The sequence below is a fragment of the Coenobita brevimanus genome, chromosome 92 (genome assembly GCF_032717465.1).
Source record: "Coenobita brevimanus isolate Jiangsu-jjx chromosome 92, ASM3271746v2, whole genome shotgun sequence".
Lineage (NCBI taxonomy): Eukaryota > Metazoa > Arthropoda > Malacostraca > Decapoda > Coenobitidae > Coenobita > Coenobita brevimanus.
The window spans coordinates 24,891,215-24,910,915 of NC_137045.1; the positions used below are offsets into that span (position 1 = coordinate 24,891,215).

At 43.8% G+C, this 19,701-nt stretch overlaps 1 pseudogene across 1 annotated transcript in view; it reads right to left on the reverse strand.

The window, feature by feature from the left end:
• Positions 1-4,056: 4,056 nt before the first annotated feature.
• Positions 4,057-19,701, reverse strand: part of LOC145412170 (phytanoyl-CoA dioxygenase, peroxisomal-like) — a 138,041-nt pseudogene continuing 122,396 nt past the window's right edge. Inside the window, exons 7-8 of the transcript XR_013899538.1 lie at positions 5,611-5,748; positions 4,057-4,932 (exon numbers count right to left, since the gene is read on the reverse strand). The product of XR_013899538.1 is annotated as a phytanoyl-CoA dioxygenase, peroxisomal-like (transcript). The remainder of the gene's footprint in view (positions 4,933-5,610; positions 5,749-19,701) is intronic.

Genomic DNA, 19,701 nt, shown 5'->3' on the forward strand with positions numbered 1-19,701 from the left:
ACGCAATCTCTATAAATACCGACAAGAACTTGTACAGTAGTACCCAGTTTCAAGCTGACGAATGCGAAAATCACTTATTTGATTTTTGTGAAGTCCGCGTACAATGTTCCCATGCAGATGTGCTGCCACCTGCACAAGCTGACAATCACATGTTTGAGGCAAGATGGCCATCCCGTGTTTACATGCACTGACCCCCCTTTTACGGCCTTCTGTGCATGCATCCTTCTTCCTGCCACCTTGTTGAAGTCCCCGTGTTGTCTGTCCATTCACTTAGGTGTCTTGCTGCTGTGTGCCTTCTCCCTTATGTTCCCGATGTTACATAACCATCTTGCATGTACCCTACCATCGAAACACCATTCCTATCACAAAATACAACACAAGTGCGCAGCAAACAGTGCAGTGTGTGATATTACAGGGGGAGATGACTTTGTGTGAAATACTGAAATTTGTGACTTGGAAAACATGTCAGGTAAGGGTTTAACTCCAGTGGAAAGCATGGTGCCACTGAGGGTGCCAAGGGCAAGCCAAAAAGGATAAGGCATAGCCTTCCCCTGCTGTTATACTGAAGACTGTTAAGCATCATAAGGACAGGCATGGGGTGAATAAGAGTGCAAAAGGCCTTAAGCTGCCCTATCCACAGTTTCTACCATATTTAAAAACCAGAGGCTGCAGGGCAAAACATGCCCACCCTGCATGCTACGCATCTAACAAAGGCTAGAGATTCCACTATGAAGATGAGGCATCTCCTAATGCTGTGAGTTAATGAACTTAAACCGAGTGAGGCAGCCCCTGCCGGATAACTGAGAGTTTACTGTCTCTTAACATAGTGTACTTCTGTGCAAATTTCCATAATGATAATTGTAATTAAACATACAAGAACACAGCCTCCTAAATACAGTATATATTGTATATTTTTTTTTACAATTAGACCAATGACCCTTTAACTTAAGGCCTAAATCCCCCAAATCAAAGAAGTATCTAGGGATGTTTGCCCATTGAACAATGTTGGCAAGTCTGAAATGAACTGGCTGAATATAAAGAAATGGCATCAATATGGTATGTGTTTGGAAGGAAGGGAGAAATAAAGAAACAGGAATTACTGTAGGCTTCCATCATGGTGTTGAGACCTAATTATTACGTATTAACTTGGCAGAATCCTGAAATACTTTACTACAGTATACCCAGAACTACAGAAGAGCAACAGTGACCATTGCAATTTACGGTTTTCAGTACTGACAATTCCATGTGTTTGAAATCACCGTGGGAAACATCGGTACAGTGAATATTCTCTCTCTCTCTCTCTCTCTCACCTCATCCTTCTCCTATATGGTATTATATAATGATGGGGGTAGTTGGTGGACCAATGGGATAATAGTTCTGTCAAATGTCACACTACAACAAACTAAGAAGGTTCTCATACTTCCCCTCAGCTGAAACTCTGAATAATTTATGTTGGTATATTTATCCCTACTAATTCATTTACAGTATTTTTATCCATGGCTCAGTTGGTTAAAGTGCTCCGCTCTGACCGAAGGGTCGGAGGATCGAATCCACCCAAGAGTCATTGGTAGACATCAGGAAGGGCATCCGGTCATAAAATGCTACACGCTCCAAACCAAAGTCCTCTACCCAGGGGCAACGCCTTAACCCTTATCCAAAAAATGGGGACTTGGCGTATTAAAAAAAAAAAAAAAAAAAAATTACGGGAAAGATTGTTTGCTGCACACATTAAATGTTTACAGTAAAATGTACTGAAAAGGATCAGGAGTGTAGGCCTGGAAGTCCTCCATATTTAGTTTTCCTCATTTCTGTGCTTCATGTCCCCAAGAGAAATCAATTTTTAAAAAATCTTGTTACCCCATATAGATATGGAAAACTGCATTAGAATAAGGATATTCTTCATCATCTATATTGACACTATTTTGAACTTCACGTCAGCTAACTTTGATTATTCATTATACAAATTACCTAAATACATTAAAATCTCACTATAACAGACTAACTGGGGCCCAAGTCATTCCGAAAAAAACGAAATTCCAATAAAAGCAACATGCAAACTTCCCCCTGCCATTCCGGAATTTTTCCAATACATCAGACATCAGTCTGGATTGCACCAATGGTTTTTAAACAGTTTTCACTACCACTGCAGTACTGTACTGTAGTATACATTCACTACAATAATCAAACGGTTTAATTTATATAATAATACTGTACTGTACACTGATAAACATGTCTTTTATTTACCTTATTGTGGTGAACACAGCTGAAGTGGTCAGGCAGTCTGGGCTGCTTCTGGTTTCATCAGAATTTTTCCGATATACTATATAAGAATTTGGTCTCGTAGCTCCTCGATTCCGATAAAAGCGAATTCCGGTCAACTGAAATCCGTTATATCAAGGTTTTACTGTATTACCAAATACATCTGTATAGTTTATTGCTTCCCCAATGCTTCATCAGAACCCAGCATATTTGACTCCATATCCACACAGTTGACCAACCTTAACCTCACCTTTACCACTGAAATTACTTTGCTCGGTGAGCTTAACATCTATATGTTGAATGGTTATTGCATTCTGCCAGGACTAACGATACTGGTTTAATGCGAGCTATTTGCAGAATTGTTTAATTTTGTGCAGTTGGTAAAACAACAGAATCCCAGATAATCTTGACCATAGGGCCTATCTCTTGGACATATTCCTGACAAATAACCTAGATCAGTACAGGACAGCGGTACTGTCACCACTTGGATCCTCTGACCATGGTCTTATCAAAGCCTCATTAGTCAGTTGCCTCAACCCTCCCCTTTCTGAACCAGTCAGGGTGACCAGGTGGCACTTTGATAGGATTGACTGGTGTGGATATTCCACGGCAGTCTTTCTCCTCCACTGACATCAGTTCTACTCAGTTCCACATCAATGACTTAATACAAGTTGGTGTAGAATTGCTCATAACCAGTCAAAAATTTACTAAAGATTGGACTCCTCAAAATAGTTTGACAGCATTTGTGCCAGAGCAATGACCCAAAAGTCCCTAGCATATAAAGTTAACTTAAAAAACCATCTGAATCCCTCAGGCAATTTAAAATTGCTAGAAACCATGCAAAAACTGTACTAAATCTCACTATGTCAAACTCTCTTCACAACCAAGCATCCAGACTATTTAATAATCCCACTGACATTAGAATATTCTGGTCAACTCTCAATTCATTCGGTAACAACTTTAACAAGTCATCACCCATTCCCCCACTAAAACAGATGGAAACATGATAAATGACCCACGTGGAAAAGCAATCATCCATGCTAGTACGTTTGCCACAAGTTTTACCTTAGAGGAAGTAGGTAAGAATGTCCTTGTGCATCACCTTGATTCTCCCGAAATTGCTACACGAAAGGTACGTAAAATCCATCTTAAACAACTGATCAACCAACGGAGCTCCAGGTCCAGATGGAATTCCTCCAATTGTTTTGAAAAAGTGTTCCCCTGAACTTGCTCTTGTTCTAGTTAAATTATTTAGACTATGCATATGTACTTTTTCATTCTCTAATTCTTGGAATGAAGTAAATATCCACCCAATCCCAGAGAAAGGAAGTTTCTCTGACTCCTCTGATTGCAGACCAATAGCATGCGCCTGTATAACATGAAGTAGTACGGTATATGTGATTTTTTTTTTTTAAATCAGCAAAGTGCATTAGGACACCACCCATCCATCCAATCCTGTTGCCCCAAGAGAAGCAAAGAAGCCCGGGGCTAGGCAAGTTGGTCCTGACATTTAAGATGAGAGTGACCAGCCTCACTCATCCCTGAGTGGCATTACATGGGCAATAAGCTCCAACTACCCCTTGAATATAATCCTACACAGGCTCAATCTGACTGAAGCCCCTTAATTACCCACTGAATCATCAGGTGCCATATTTGGTTATATGGTTACCACCCAGTGTAGTAAATAGTTTCCTGGTGTACAGGAAACCATTTGGCTTGCCACTCAATGTAGAGTCACCCATAGGCAGAAGGAAGAGGAAAGAATGAAAGAAAGAAAGACAGACGAGTATGGAAGGAAGAGAGGAAAGGGCAGACACCTGAGAGCAGGACTACATCGAGTGAGTGGATAGTGTGCACCCCCATCCACCACCAATAAAAACTTTCCATCTCAATGGACACTAAAAGGATCATGAAATTATGATTGCAGGATCTAAAATATCTGCCTTCTTAACTGCATCAATTTGGTGACTTACTTCACTTGTTTCTTTTTGCCACCTTGAGGTGAGTTTATTCAGTTTGTGGAACACCTGTTGAAGTGAGGGCATATGCACACCTATTTCTAACCCCTCCAGTTTAAAAACATCCTCCAAAACTGAATAAAATTATCTAGCAGTAGCATGAATAACATGAAAAATATAATCTGGCTGAAAGTGTTGAAGAAAATGAACTCATAAATGTGACAAGTTCATCAGTTAACACTTCCTTCACAACCTACACCAGACTTAAACATATTTTTCAACTTCTGACAAAAGCTGACTAAGAACTAAAAACACAGGCTAATATGACACTGAACAACAGCTGGTGCATTAAATTTTGGTACATAAAGTCACTATTAAGAGGTAAAACCTATATCCAAGAGATAGTATATCTTTTCCTATTCACCACGTGTAAATTCCAAATAAAAACTATTGCTACAGGTATTCATTTATCGACCAAACTATTTACTTGCAATAACAAGGCACTTCAAGGTTAAGTAGCTAGTTTTCTCTGACATCTAAATAACTATATTCAGTATAATACAATATTTTCCTTCACCCTTGAAATATGAATGGTATTACACAAAATATATGAATACTTCATACAGTATTACTAATATGTAAGGAAACTGGTTATTCTAATTTAAAGAGTGATTTCCCTTCCACGCACCAAGCGGCTCCTAATCTTCCAGAGATCCTGAAGGAGAATGCAATACAGTATCAATGTTTTTTTTTAATTTACTTTTTGTTTTTTTGTAAACCACACAGCCACTAATTTTAACCTTTGCACCCCAGATACAAGATTTACAGTCATCCCCCAGATATGGGCTAATCTGAGAAATTCTGCTCATCTTCAACTAGTTTTCTTTGTTTATTGGAGGGAATGCTGTAACTAAGAACATAATTTTAAAAAATTAATTCTTTCATTTGCCAACAGCCACCAAGAACACTTCTATAACCTTTATCATCTTGGTGTAATGAGTGACAACAGGTTGTGGTATAGTGACCTTGAGCCATTTTTGCTGCAAAATATAATGATATCGGAGACCAGAGGGTCTAAAACATTAAACAGAGGCAGTGCAGGCTTTCCTTTGCTCAGTAGCCCAACAAACACTTAGTGGGATGATAGAAGAGCCATGGCGTATAACAAAGTTGAAAAAATGGGGGGGGAAGAAGAAAAGTGTGTACAACTGAGGACACTGCCTGAGGTGCATTGGTCTACATCTAAGGATGTTCTTCAGGATGCAAGGGTCAAAGGAAATTGGTTATATATAAATCTTGAAACAAAGTAATTTAGCTATTTATTGACGTATTACTTTTTTTTTTCAGTACTTAATTCCAATGCATCTTCTTTGCTTTTATAACCTGCGCTTACCCGGTAATCCACAGCTACACCCCTCTTCATAACCAGCTCCTCGACTTCAAGTGCAATGTTCTCTTGAGTGGTGCCTTTCACATCAATGTACTCACAGTCTGATGCAGCATAATGGCAGGAAATGGCCTTACGGAAGTGCTAAAGAGAAGGAAAAGTTTATTATTTGATTTGACTACTTAAATTAAGCATCATGAAACAAAAGAATGAAAATTAAAGATATTTCTGAAATTTCACATTGAATAAGAGTACTACATTTTGCTTATGTTGCCACTGTTGGTTGTGTATTAAACAAAGATGATGTATATTATGTGGCTACATCTGCAGTATTCTGTACTGTCATATGTTTTATGTGACAGCCAAGTCAGGGAATCAGCAGTATCTATCCTGATTACAATAGTACAGAAGTTGTTGTTGAGCAACTCCAGTCTGTCTGGCAGTACAGGTCCATCAACCACAGGCAAGCAACAAGCAACCACCCCTGCATGGTCTTCCTGTGCAGTGAACAGATGTTTCCTTGTAGTGGATAGCACCTCACCACAGTGTGGTGCAGGGAAAAGCGTGACTGTTTGGTTCCTGGATGGACACTGCATTTGCATCTCTCTACCCCATAACAGGGGCACCACATTAAGCTTCACATCATCCCATTATCTGGTTATATGGTTACCACCCAGCATTGTAAATGGTTTCCTGGGATACAGGAAACCATTAGGCCTGTCACTTAGTGCAGAGCCACCTGGAGTGAAAAGGAGAGAGAGAGAGAGAGAGAGAGAGAGAAGGGGGGGGAGGATGAGGAAGAATGGGAAGAATAGGAAGAAAGGAGGACAGATAAAGAAAATGAATTATAAAGGTTAAGAAGAAGGCAGCACTACATCGTAAGTGGATGATGGTTGCCACCACCTACCACTAGTACAGTATCCGCAGTAACTAGTAGCTACACTACCTTAAATCTACAACATGAAAGTGTTTCAAGCCACAGGGAAGCACATCTTAATGAGACTGGGGCCACAACAACACCTAAGGATGTACCATACCCCTATCCACCTCACTCTTCGTCACCCCTTCAGTCTAAGTGGAGTACAGTTCCTGAATACAGTATCTGCACCCACAACCTTTCTCATGAAGAGGGGCTAAGAGGCCTTTGGCACTGATCACTGAAAGTTGATAAGAGATATATCTAGTATTTATATTCAAATGCTACCTAACTCAGACTTTAACCTGCCCCGTCCCGATGACGTACATATGTGCCCGAATGTTTTGTCCCTGTGACACCTGTTGATGTTTATAAATGCCCTGCAATTGCAAGGTCTGTCATTTGCACATTTTCAAATTTTGCGTGTGATTTTTGGTCCATATAAGCAGGACACCTTCCTCTACCCGAAGCCAGGCAGAGACAGTGCCTTACCCCATATGACTACCCCCCCCTCATACGCCATTGTTTCAGGAACTCACCTGTTACCAGTGACCTGGACAGCAAAGACAAGTTGCGCCAGGGTACGAAATTCAAGGCGAGAGTGATTCCCCAATCGATGACGATGTGGAGGACAAAGTTTACGTGGCGCCAGAGGAAGAAACGGTCAGAAGTGATGAGGAGGTAACGTCGCCAAGGAAGGTGCAATATGTTGATGTGTTTGGTGAGTGAAACAACACATATCGCTTATATTACTGTGTGAAAACCAATATACTCTTGTACTACATATAAATTCGTACCAAATAAATGTCTACCTATTCTGAGTGGTTTGGAATAGTTACCCCTCACACAGAAAATGTCTTCTCTGGAGCTGGGCTCAATAGAAGATGGTACCAGGTGAGGGGACTGTCACCTGTACCAGGCATTTCTAAGCTCAGGTGAGCACCCTCTCTCTGAATTTTCGATGTTTCTCATAAAAAGCAGAGGTTTTAGCAAAAAAAAAAATGCTGGGAGGGGGGGGGGAGTCATTGGTGAAAAATCTGCTGGGACACAGCGGGTTAATGTACTGTACAGTAATCCCTCCAAGACCCAACGTAATAAAGTCAAAGACATGTCCGGTACTTACTTGGGAAAATGCCTCCTGGAAAGGTACTTATGGACCCTAACTCAGCCTAACTCTGAAAACCACCTACATAACTCCCTGCTGGACATGCATAGCACCTATTCAAGACCCTAAGCACACAAATAAGGGACAGAAAGCATGAAATAAATGACAGGGAACCAAAGAATGAGGATTCAGAGCTTACTATGGAAAATATTTGGCAGTATCCAGGGTACTTACAACACATCCATGGCCATCACGAAGAATAACCCAACTCCTCTCAGACTCTGACAGTACGAAGGTACACCTGAAACACGTACAGTAATCCAGTATTGCACTGCACTTAATCCTTTGCACTCTGAATTCTAATTTCTTAACACTGCGCATTCTTTTCTTACTTGCGCTGCACTTGAAACTCACCAGTGTTGCACTCTCCACTTAAGCCTTTGCACTCTGAATTCTAATTTCTTAACACTGCACTTTCTTTTCTTACTTGTTCTACACTTGAAACTCACCAGTGTACAACAGCACTCTGCACTTAATCCTCTGCACTCTGAATTCTAATTTCTTAAGACTGTACAATCTGTTTTTAACAATGCACAACACTGTAAATTCCTTTGTGGTCTAGTGGTAAGCTTTTGCTGTTTATTCACTGTCAGAGTCCAAGAATAGGTGTTGCAGGTCGCCGAGGGGAGCGTTGCTGGGACGTGGTGATGGACTACCCACTGCAGACAACTCCGAGGAAAGCCACAAACTTACATCCAGTGGCGACTCCACCGTGGATGATGTGCTGGGCTGTGGCCTGGAGGTGGTAGGCCCGTCTTGGGGAGGCAGTGGTGTGGAGCCAGGGCTGGGCACAGCAGGGGTCACAGACCTGAAGAAACTGTCAATGGTTGATTGATGTAAGGAACAGTGATTCTGGCGAGCGATGATGCGCTGCCTAAAAAGGAACAGTGATTCTGGCGAGCGATGATGCGCTGCCTAAAAAGGAACAGTGATTCTGGCGAGCGATGATGCGCTGCCTAAAAGCGAGCACTTCCTCCACAAGTCCCAGGGGCACTATCTCCTGGTCGCAGTCTGGGTGTCCAAGGTAGTCCAGACTGAACTCGACATGTTCCCGGAGTGCATTCAGCATGGGGATGGCAGGAGTCGTGGCACACGGAGAGGAGTCCTCATCGTCCTTGCTGTCCTCGTCGGAATCTTCAAGCTGGGTACTTGTACCTGCAACTGAAGATGCAGTCTATATATCAGACATGATCTGATACCCAGGATCGCCCTCATCGTCATCCAACCACTCACGCACTTCGTCCACATCCACCTCATCGCCAGCCCCACGAAGACGTGCATGGAAGTCATCCACGTCAAGACCTAAAAAGTCATGCACCACATCAGCTCTGAGAAGCTGACACAACTGACCACTTTCCAGAGTCTTGACAGAAACTTCCCTCCATGCACTGGCCCAGTTGTAGATGGCTGACTTGAGGTTGTAGCGGCGAAGGTTTTCAACAGTCCACTGGCCTTGCGTGTCCCGTCCCTCCCTGAGCTCGTCCTCGTCCTTGAGAACAACCATCACCTCGTCCAGGAACTTCCAACGGTACAGCCTCTTTGTTGCCACAATTTACTCCTTGGTCCACTGGTTGGAGGACAGCAGTCGTATTAGTTGGCAAAAACAAGCACCTAATGCGGCCATTCTCAGCCACTAACTCCCTGTTGAACGAATGCGCAGGTGCATTGTCCAAGAGAGGGAGAGCCTTTACCTGGTTGCATGGGATTTCCAGTGTCTTTGTCTGATAATGGATGACCTCCTTGACGAAGTGCTAGTGACCATCAGTCTTTGAAGATCTTGGCTGTGAACCAAGCCTTCACAGAATGGTACCACACAACAGGAAGGATATCCATCACCCCACAAAGGCACCAAGACTGCTTTGCACAGCCAACAATAACGGGCTTGAGCCGGTGCATGCTGATAGCACTGGCGCAACACAAAGCAGATATCCATTGCTTGGAGAGCTTGTGGCCAGGTACACGCTTCTCCGTCTCCTCTGCTAGGTGTTCGTTGGCAGCAAAGCGGTAGAATAGACCAGTTCTGTCAGCGTTTAGACTTGACCAAGAGTGAGACCCTCCCTGTCGATCAGGCCCTTCACCACCTGCTGAAACTCTCCTACTCCATCCTCGTTGGTGTCCAAAGCTTCGCCATGGGCCTTATGGTTGGTAAGTCCATGCCATAACTTGAGAGCAAAGAGCCAACCCTCGGATGCCTTGAAGTCTGGGGTGTCGTGTAACCTTGTGAACTTCTCAGCACCTGCCTTCAACTCTGTACACGCACCAGTACACCAGCAGCTCATTGTTGACAGTACCAAATCAGTGTGGAGTGGTCGATTTCTGCAAACCTGGATGGGTACATAATCTTACATGTTGCGTTTGGTCTTTGACGCAAAGTCAGCTATGTACTGGGTGAGTCTGTCCTGAGAGTTCTTGATATCAAACAAGATAGTGTAGGCCAAGTTGAATTCTTGGAGGATGCGGGATGTCAACCATCCCTCGTCCACCTTGTCCAACATCTCCTTCTTCTTCTCCAGAATCAGAACCACTCGTTTTGTCTTCTAGAGCGACAGGGCCGTTGTCTCACACACACAAGTAAGAGGCAGCAGAGGAACACCAGGGCCTGCAGCAGGTAGAACACCACCACAAAAGCGAGCATGTGGGCAGCCATGATGAAAAGCGTACACTCACGACGATGGGTAGGTGGGAAATGGGGAGGAGGCAGTGTCACCCTGCTGGACGTCGGCAGAATCTTGCGGCAAAATACAGCTGTTTGGCGCCGCGTGACAAGTTCAAAATACTGTATGGTTGAAATCCCCCCCCCCCCAAAGGCCTGGGCCAAAATGTCTGGGACTTGAGATGTTCATGACTTGCGTGTCCGGGTCTTAGAGGGATTACTGTAGTAATTATGGCGCTCCAATCAGACTGAGCCTGTTCAGGTTTATGTCCGAGAGATTGTTGGGGTTTATTGCTCACGTAACGCCACTCAGGGATGGTTGAGGCTGGTTATGCTAATCTTACCCCTTTGAAATTCCGATGACGCTTTTGGGCGTCATTTCAAATCCAACATCAGAGATTTCGATGACAAATTTATTCGTCATTTTAAGATATTTTTGTATTCATCATAAATCACGTTTATGCATCATAACTGAGACTCAGGCATGACGTCGCTGAATGATTGCTGTGTGCGTGTGTGTCGGCTTGTAGTAATTCCTCAACTAGTCACTAATATATCAGCTTATTGGAACCCCACAGCTGATTACCAATTTATATATCTGCTTAGACGTGACTGCACTGTTCCAAGCAAAGTTATCAAGATATAACGTTCCGCCTGGTCGGAGTCACTTCCAGCTGACACTCTCCACCAAATGTCTTTTTCACACACTGGAGATGGTAGGAAATCGGTGTAGATCCAGTTGAAGGAATGGCAGAGGTAGAGTGTGTAGGTGAACTGAAAACTAAGCAGATTTATCTCTCTTTATTGGCCACAGAAATATACAACTGCGACACAGAGAGAGCCCAAAGTATATACAGTACCCTCGCGTCCAACACGGTAATATTGTCATGCATGGGTCACGTGTTGGACCAAAAACGTGTTGGACAAACAATAGAGCTTATGGGGAAAAATGAATTATGTCAGCAACCCTAGGAAAAGTCACCCTAAATACCTACCATATACCTATACATATATTGGTACTATTGTAATTATAATAAATGGTACTGTGCTATGAACGATAACTAACCTTTTAGGATAGTGTTGGTGGGCTTGCTGGGAATGGAAGGTGGTATCCAAGGCTGTAGGTAGTCCTACTGGGTCCCCGGAGGATGGCTGCTGGCGTCACTAGCGGGTAATGGCTGCTGCTCCTCCTCAACCTCCCTCATAAATCCTTCGAAATCACACTCAGAATCACTATCTTCGTCCACAGCCTATGGAAGGTCCTGCTTCTGCCTGTCCTAGCACTCTGTAAGCCTTCACTGCTGCCAGGATCTTGTCTTGGTTTTTTATTATGGTCCTCACGTTGGCTTCATTCATGTCGTAGGCCTTGGCAGTGTCAACTTTCCTCTCCCCTTTCTTCTTCCTCTCGATGCTTTCTAGCTTGGTGGCCTGAGGGAGGTGCCGACACTTCTTGGGGTTCTCAGAAGACTTCCTAGGCATCGTGAGCAGGGTAAAATGCAGTAACAAGGGCAGAAAATGCAGCAAGAAAAAAGCACCTTCCAATGCAATTATGCGACTGAGTGGCGCTGGGGCGGGAGAAATTAAAACAAAACATCACGTGACAGCAGAAGCGTTTTTAATTGGGCGGCATCACGATCACGTCACGATAGCGGGCAGGGAAGGCTACTAGATCAGAAGTTTTCATTGGCTATCATCATCCTGGGAATGTCCAGTATGACCATGTTGGACCGGGGGTGATCGTGCTAGAGGTGAACTCTGTGGATTTCGCCCACTTCTCGGAGCTCTGTGCGTGTTATGCTAACACACTCGTGTTGCAGTAATTAAATTGTATTAAATAATACTAATTATTTGCTCTCCGTGCTGGACATGAATCGTGCTGGACTAACGCGTGTTGGACGCGAGGGTACTGTACTGTAAGTCCCTTTCATTTGAATGATACGTGCATTCTCTCTAGCTGGCTGGCCTCCCCTCTGGGAGTGGCACTGAGGTCAGCTAAATCAGAGGTGCCAATCCCCACAGACAACTGGGATTTATACATGAACAGAAGCATAACAACTTTACCATGCACATTATACACCTCAACAATGTCGTACTGATTACATTAAAGTATACCAACAGGGTAAATACTTCCCCCAAGACTTTAAACATATATACAATTCATATTTCTCTATCGCCTTCCCTTTACTCTCGTTGTTTATGACAGAATATGCTGGACTTTGCAAGTCTGATCACCCATCCATCCCCATGCCACACTTATAGTAAGATGGTGTTACACACGCGTTAATTATGTTTAAACACCTTTGTCTGTAATGTGTAAAAATAGTGTGAGACTACAACTCATCGTGGAAACGATATCCTGCACCAGAACACGTGGCAGGTACTGCGCAGCTGGTATGACTCATGGCTTTGTTACTTTATTACTTTATTCTAGGCAAGTATTTTTCTACAGCAAGGTACAGTATAAAATTTTTGGTTTTTGCCCAAATTCAGCTTGTCATTTCAAAATTTTATTTTCTTTGTTTTCCTTCTTTGAACATACTATGGTAAAGTACAACTATTCAGCTTTTATATGACACCAAAACCAGCATTCTATCATTAAAAATGTATTTACACTGACCGATCAAAGAAAAAGAACATGAAGTGCATATGCTGCCAAGAATCATAAAAAACTGTGCATCTTATTCCTTTGGTTTTACCATGCAATAAAATGCAAAAATAACCATAATCATTATATCATTGTTAATGTAATTTATTGTAGTTTTGCATGGTTTACACCAGATATATATATCTTTATAACTTCTTTTTTTTCCATCATCATCATCCGGACCTCCTTTCCCACCCTAGGGCAGGATGAGGAGTAGCAATGTCCAGACAGCCCAAATTTGCCCAATCCAATAGGCCACGCTTCCATTCACTCATCATTCAAGCCTCCGGAATCCTGGCTCTATCGGATACGCCAAAAACATTCACCACGTTCTGTAGCTTCACATAAACGTATCCGCTTGAGTCAATCCAGACATTGCCATGTTAAAAAGGGTGCCAAATCCCTGATCATGCACTTCTCCTCACAACATTCACCCAGACAGCTCGATCTCTTGTCAGTCACTTGGCCTCACCGACTTCCAAACTTCTCTTCCTCAAACACTCATCCACCATATCTCTCCACCTTCTCTACGGCCTACCTCACCTCCTCCTTCCTTCAAATTTGCTCAGATATACCTTTTTCACCACTCTGTTGTTATCCATTCTCTCCACAAGACCATACCATCTCAGTACACTCTCTTCGATTCTGGTGTCCACCAACTTTCTCACTCCACATCTTTCACGAATCACATTATTTCGTATCCTATCCACCCTCTGTACTCCACATACATTCCTCAGTAGTCCCATCTCCACTGCTCTTACTCTTGACTTTTCATTTTCATGCCACACCATAGTCTCACATCCACATGTTAAAGCTGACACTGACACTCCATTATGTAAGCCTCACACAGCTGTAACACTCAAGCCTCTGTTTCTTATCAAGGCTTTCATTGCATCAACTACTTTTCTTCCTTGTGTCACACTACTTTCCACTTCTTTTGCACATTTTCCTCTCTTTTCTATCACTGTACCCAGGTATTTGAACTCTCTCCCCAATTTCAGTCTCTCTCCATTCACTGTAACATCACACTGGGAGTCACCTTCTCTCCCAGTAACCATTGCTTTACTCTTTTCTACATTTACTCTCAAGGCATGATGCTCACAGACATCAGCAAAACTCTGCACTAGCACTTTTTTTTTTTTTCCCCCAATATTTATTTATGGCAAGGTATAAAATTATTGGTTTTTCCCTAATTTCAACTCATCATGCTGACTTTATATTACCTTTGTTTTCCCTTTTTATATAAACTATGATAAAGTACAACTGTTCAGCTTCAAAATACCACCACAACTAGCATTCTATGAAAAAAAGTGTATTTACACTGACCAACAAAAAAAATGATTGTGAAGAGAATGTGCCTGAGAACCATAAAGAAATTTTTTACATTTTTCTTTTCATTTTACTGCACAATAAAAAGCACAAATTATCACAATCTATACTGTACAAAGGTTAATTTTTTTTCTGCCCACAGAACTAGTTAAATGGGTCAACAAATTTCACCCCTCACTGGATGCATGTCAGCTAATCTGGAATTTATGTCTGTTGCTTTACTAATGGCATAATTACCAGCAGATGCCATTGGCAATATACCAGTTATGCCCCAATCCATCTTGAGCTTTATGTCATCAGCTAGAATCATAACATCTTCTAAACTCTCTTGCTTGGCACCATCCTTGCTGTTCTTGAGGAAGAGACTGTTGCCACTGACCTGTACAAGTATTGGGGTTCCCTATTCCTCAACCCAGATTTTCCGCTTCTTTTACAATTTCCACTATTCCATCATCAAGAAAGGTTCTGACCTTCCTGTTATCCCTGTGTTTCTTTCCAAATTGAAACTCATGTCTTTGGACCAGAGTCACCAATCAGGAATGTTTGGGTTTCCTTGGCATCCACCAGACAGAATCTGCTCATGTTTAACTTGTTACCTTTCTTAGCCTTCACTGCCTGTTAATTATGAGGCTTTCTGCTTTTTTCATTTTGTACTCTATCATTCAGATGCTCTTCTGTCTCTAATGGTGTCTGGGTAGGGGTGGATTTATTCACTTATGATGCAAGGGCACTGACACTGTTCGTGATGCTCAATCCATATTTAGGTTTCTTGAGGTGGGTGTTTTCCCTTCGTCTGCCAACTGTTTCCCAGCCAGAATTGTCTTCAACTGGAACCTGTATATTTCTTTCGCAGGTTCTACTGTCGCGGTGCACGACTCTGAGGTTGTTATTATTGTGCTCTGGCAACGTATCATTCAAAAGTGAGTCTGATTTCATGTATAACATGAGATGCGTATGATTTGTGTATAATAAGTTTGTGTATTATAATATTCTATCTATCTATCTATCTATTGCCAGACGCCTCAATCCCGTACTGGGTGGCCACAAACAAATCGCCTCCACGTCACCCTGTCCCCCACCATTTCAATGCCCTGCTCCCAACTCACACCCCCCTCTCTCATATATCTCTCCACCCCATCCCTCCATCTCATCCTCAGCCTCCCCCTCCCTCTCCCCCCCTCCATCTCACTCACATACACTCTCTTCGTCAGTCTTTCACCCTCCATCCTCTCTACATGGCCAAACCATCTCAGTGTATTCCTCCAAAAGCTTCTTATCACATTCACATCCACACCACAATGCTCCTTTATATCCTCATTTGTCAGCCTGTCTCTCAATGCGACTCCACAGGCTCCTCTTAAATAACTCATTTCCACTGCTCTCACTCTTGACTTGTGCCCTTCCAACAACGTCCAAGCTTCACTTCCATACGTTAGAGTTGGTATCACAATACTGTCATGTAGTAACTTTTTCACTTCCATGCTCACTTCCCTGTTTCTTATTACTGCTTTCAAGGAACCAGCAACCTTTCTTCCCTGCTGTACCCTTTCAAGCACTTCACCCTCCAAACCTCCATCCTTACTCATCACACTACCCAAGTACTTAACCCTTTAACCGCGGGCATTGTTTTGCCCCGACTGGCCTCTCCCGCGCGGGTTCCAGCCAAATGTAAACAAACCTTTAAACCTTAATAACTCTGCACAGAATAAAGCTAGAGAAAAAAATAAGGTACCATTAGAAAGTACTAACCTTCAGCTTTACAGTGATGTACATTTCATGACTTTGTGGACTTTCACAGGACAGGCAGTGCCGTTAGAAGTGAGGTGTGTAAAATCACTATTTTATGCCCCACACACCAGTACCAAATGCCAACCACTCTCTGATAATAGTACTATAAACATATATGAACACTGCACATACAATAAACACCCACTCTGCATTCACTGAGGTAGGTAAAAGGCATTGTAATTGCCCGCACTTCACTGCGGCATCACACGCTCACTGACGTTTGGTTAGCGGCGATGTTTTCATTACTTCTAACTTCTATTACTATTTTACATATAATCTGGGCAATATACATTATATTTACACTGCACTTATTACTATATTGCGTCACTGTCGCATCACAGAATTTCAGCAGTGCCGCAGATTTTCTTATTACCATATCACTTATATACTGGCCATATTTACATAATTTTCTAGGTAAAATATCTCTTATTACTATATTATACAATTATTGGTAAAGCACGTCACTGTCGCATCACAGAATCACAGCAGTGCCGCAGATTTTCTTATTACAATATCACTTATTATACTGGTCAATATTTACATTGTTTTCTAAGCAAAATATCCCTTATTACTACATTATCCCTTATACAATTATTGGTAAAGAACGTCACTGTCGCATCACTGTATATCACTGTCACTGTCAGTATTTACTCAGAAAGTGGTACTCGGCAAAGCACGGAGTCACACAGAGAGCGACTTGGCATTCCTGGCACTGGTGTGTGCTCATTTTTCTCATCCGAGGCCTCCGTGTGGTGTTATGACACACTCTGCAGCGGCCCTGTGACAACCTGCTGCCTGCGGTGAGAGGCAATTTCACAAGCTGGTGCCGGCTCATGTAATTGCGGCACTCAAGACGGTCAGGGTGTGTGTCAGAGTGTCGCCTCGGGACCAATGCCGTCACCTGACCAAATCGTGCAAGCAGCTGCTGCACGACAGTCTTGGAGAACTGTCTCAAGGATGGTTGCCTTATGCCCCCAACTTGTGTCTTGTAGAGGAGGAAGGTGTTGAGCATGCACATATCGAGCATGTGGAGGCAAGCCTTCCTGTACCATCGGGTGTTTCTCCTGAGACAGTCAATCTCGCCAATCATCATATCAGACTTATCAACAAGTGTCATGTTGATATTATAGTCAATGACGGCATCGGGCTTCATGATTGGCTCTCCCGTCCTGTAGCTGACCTTCCCAGTTCTCTGCAATTCCCCCTTGTGGATGGTGCTGAGCATATTCACGACCTTCTTGTCATGCCACCTGATCGCCAGAAGCTTGTCAGACTTCTTCAGGTGCACATCTCCCTTGGATGATGATGATGCTTCAGGGAAACTTGGCCACTCTTTCCTATGGCTCTGTACAGTGCCAACAGTGCCGATGCCGTGTTCAGCCAGGTATTTGGCGAGTTTTGGTGCTGTGTTGTAACTGTCTGTGTACAGCACATGATTCCCACCAAAATACCTCTCCATCAGCACTTTTACTACGGAGCCAGAGAAGCCAAGGGGGTCTTTCCTGTCCAGGTCCATTGTACTTGCAGAGTAGATCATGAAATCAAGGATATACCCCGTCTCACAGTCACACAGCACAAAGAACTTTATCCCAAAGCGGTGGCGTTTGCTGGGGATGTACTGCATGAATTTGAGATGTTCTCTGAACAATACCAGGGATTCATCTATGACGACTTTTTGCATGGGACGGAAAAATCGCATAAATCGATCCCTAATCCTGTTGAGGAAATCCCTCACTTTCCACAAAGGGTCAGTTTGGGACGGGTTTCCATTGTCAGCAAAGTGCAGGTATCCTAGCAGCTGTCGGAACCGATCTCGTAACATGTACTTGCCGAATGTTGGGATTGAAGTAATGTCATCAACCAGCAAGTACTCCTCCAACTCATGTCTCTTGATATGGGGCATCAAGAACATGAGAGCAAAGAACACATACAGCTCTCTGATCCTGACAGGCAACCACGACACTTACTTTGGTGAACCAATAGGTCCCAGCCCTTCTGTTGCACACTGAGCTGCATACCTATTGGTCTCATCGCTGACAAACTGCACGATTTCGTCATCCATGAAGGCCAGGAAGTAGTATACAAAGTTATCTCCTTCGTTGCATGGGACGGCAGGCTGTATTCCCGCATTTGTCATGTCAAACGGCGGATTGTGTGGCTGAAAATCAGCACCGTCAGACCAAACAAATGCATCCACTTTCCCGGTGTGTGGTTCAGTGGCAGTGGCAGGTCGCATTGCACTCTTTTCCCCGTGAGAAGGAGCTGAGGTGGAGGCAATGGGTGAGGCAATGGGTGAGGCAGGAGGTGAGCGGGAGGGGGGTGAGTGGGGGGGGGGGGGGGGGGTGGCGAGGGTGAGGGAGCTGGGCGGGGGGCAGGCGGGGGGGTTACTGACCTGGTGTGTGGTGAAATCTGACCCTTTCTTCCCCGCTTATCACCTCACTTATCACCCAGCTTTGCCCTCCTACTGCCACGCATCCCCTTTGTTCTACAGTAGGCCAGCCTGCCCTGCTTATCCTGCCTGCACGGCCTGCACGGCCTGCCTTCCCTCGCTGTGCAGGCTCTGGGAATTCATATTCCTCAGATGATGTAGACTGAGGAGAGGGCACGGCAGAAGATGAAGATGATGTGAGGGCAATAGGGCTAGGGGAACGGGAAAGTGGTGGGAAATGCTTGCTAGGGCCTGGTGTAGGAGACGTAAGTTTACGCTTCACTCCCTTCCCACGTGCTACACCAGTTTTCCCCATAGGCGCCTTCCCTTTCCTAGAGTAAGTTGGGGGCGGTGGGGGGGAGACAAAATGTTCACTTTCATCACTGTCACTGTCAATCCTAAACGGTTCACCACCAATCACTGCATAGTCATCACTACTACTTGCTGTAAGTGTATCACTCTCACTGCCACAATCCAGAGTTGTACTTACAGTTTTATCCAGCTCTGTTCTAATTTCTGGGGTGCTCAACCCCTTCTGCCTTGCCATTGGCAGTTCCTTCCTCGGTGTAGAGGTCGAAGGCACACTAGCACTAGGAATTTCCGAGGAGGAAGCGAGCGACGATGACTCAGGACGGAGCGCCATTATCACGCACAGAGCTGGACAGATACTGATTGATGCATGTCAGGGCAGGGGTGGGGGGGGCCCCCTCAGGGTGGGAGGAGGGAGGTGTGGGATGGCTGGCGTGAAAGAACTCGACAGCTACTCTTGCGTGAAACAATTTGTGCACAGGAAAAACGCGCGGTGTTCAAAATATTCACGAACATTCCAGAATGACACCCGCGGTTTGGTCCAGTTTTGTCAATGTCATTCTGGAATGACACCCGCAGTTAAAGGGTTAAACATACTCACATTTTCCAATTCCTCACCATCCAACCTAGCTGTACATTCACTGACTTCACCTCTCTCAAAGACCATCACTTTACTCTTCCCTACAATCACCTTTAGATGCCGTTTCTTACATACTCTCCCAAACTCATCCACCAAGCCTTGCAGCTCCCCTTCGTCTTCACTCAACAACACAGTATCATCTGCAAACAACAGTACAGGGAGTTTCCAAACACTACCCACTCTCACCAGGGCCACTCCAACATCCACTACCCTACTTTGTACCTC